The following is a 1,997-nucleotide window of genomic DNA, read 5'->3' on the forward strand; positions in this document are numbered from 1 at the left end:
CTTGTCTCTCTCTCTTTCCCTCTTTCCCTCTCCCTTTCTCCTTGTCTCTCTTCCTCTCTCCCTTTCTCTGTGTCTCTCTTTCTCACTTTCTCCTTGTCTCTCTTCCTCTCTCCCTTTCTCTGTGTCTCTCTTTCTCACTTTCTCCTTGTCTCTCTTTCTCCCTTTCTCCTTGTCTCTATTTCTCTCTACATTTCTCCTTGTCTCTATTTCTCTTTCCATTTCTCCTTGTCTCTCTTTCTCTCTCCCATTCTCCTTGTCTCTCTTTCTCTCTCCCATTTTCCTTGTCTCTCTCCCATTCTCCTTGTCTCTCTTTCTCTCTCCCATTCTCCTTGTCTCTCTTTCTCTCTCCCATTTTCCTTGTCTCTCTCCCATTCTCCTTGTCTCTCTTTCTCTCTCCCATTCTCCTTGTCTCTCTTTAAACTCTCTTTTTCAATCTTTCTCATTTGTCTGTTCTGTCCATCTATTCTTTTATGTTCTTTGTTTCTAACAGAAATTCCTCTGCAGCATATATTACATTTACCACACGGTGTCTGAGGCTAGACTGGTCTCTCTAGGTCTGGGTCAGGGTTAGACAGAGACTGGTCTCTCTAGGTCTGGGTCAGGGTTAGACAGAGACTGGTCTCTCTAGGTCTGGGTCAGGGTTAGACAGAGACTGGTCTCTCTAGGTCTGGGTCAGGGTTAGACAGAGACTGGTCTCTCTAGGTCTGGGTCAGGGTTAGACAGAGACTGGTCTCTCCGGGTCTGGGTCAGGGTTAGACAGAGACTGGTCTCTCTCTGGGTCTGGGTCAGGGTTAGACAGAGACTGGTCTCTCTCTAGGTCTGGGTCAGGGTTAGACAGAGACTGGTCTGTCTCCGGGTCTGGGTCAGGGTTAGACAGAGACTGGTCTCTCTAGGTCTGGGTCAGGGTTAGACAGAGACTGGTCTCTCTGGGTCTGGGTCAGGGTTAGACAGAGACTGGTCTCTCTCTAGGTCAGGGTTAGACAGAGACTGGTCTCTCTCTGGGTCTGGGTCAGGGTTAGACAGAGACTGGTCTCTCTCTAGGTCTGGGTCAGGGTTAGACAGAGACTGGTCTCTCTGGGTCTGGGTCTGGGTCAGGGTTAGACAGAGACTGGTCTCTCTAGGTCTGGGTCAGGGTTAGACAGAGACTGGTCTCTCTGGGTCTGGGTCAGGGTTAGACAGAGACTGGTCTCTCTAGGTCTGGGTCAGGGTTAGACAGAGACTGGTCTCTCCAGGTCTGGGTCAGGGTTAGACAGAGACTGGTCTCTCTAGGTCTGGGTCAGGGTTAGACAGAGACTGGTCTCTCTAGGTCTGGGTCAGGGTTAGACAGAGACTGGTCTCTCTAGGTCTGGGTCAGGGTTAGACAGAGACTGGTCTCTCTCTGGGTCTGGGTCAGGGTTAGACAGAGACTGGTCTCTCTAGGTCTGGGTCAGGGTTAGACAGAGACTGGTCTCTCTCTAGGTCTGGGTCAGGGTTAGACAGAGACTGGTCTCTCTAGGTCTGGGTCAGGGTTAGACAGAGACTGGTCTCTCTAGGTCTGGGTCAGGGTTAGACAGAGACTGGTCTCTCTAGGTCTGGGTCAGGGTTAGACAGAGACTGGTCTCTCTCTAGGTCTGGGTCAGGGTTAGACAGAGACTGGTCTCTCTAGGTCTGGGTCAGGGTTAGACAGAGACTGGTCTCTCTAGGTCTGGGTCAGGGTTAGACAGAGACTGGTCTCTCTCTAGGTCTGGGTCAGGGTTAGACAGAGACTGGTCTCTCTCTAGGTCTGGGTCAGGGTTAGACAGAGACTGGTCTCTCCAGGTCTGGGTCAGGGTTAGACAGAGACTGGTCTCTCTAGGTCTGGGTCAGGGTTAGACAGAGACTGGTCTCTCTAGGTCTGGGTCAGGGTTAGACAGAGACTGGTCTCTCTAGGTCTGGGTCAGGGTTAGACAGAGACTGGTCTCTCTCCAGGTCTGGGTCAGGGTTAGACAGAGACTGGTCTCTCTCCAGGTCTGGGTCAG

The sequence above is a fragment of the Oncorhynchus clarkii genome, unplaced genomic scaffold (genome assembly GCF_045791955.1).
Source record: "Oncorhynchus clarkii lewisi isolate Uvic-CL-2024 unplaced genomic scaffold, UVic_Ocla_1.0 unplaced_contig_7032_pilon_pilon, whole genome shotgun sequence".
Classification (NCBI taxonomy): Eukaryota; Metazoa; Chordata; class Actinopteri; order Salmoniformes; family Salmonidae; genus Oncorhynchus; species Oncorhynchus clarkii.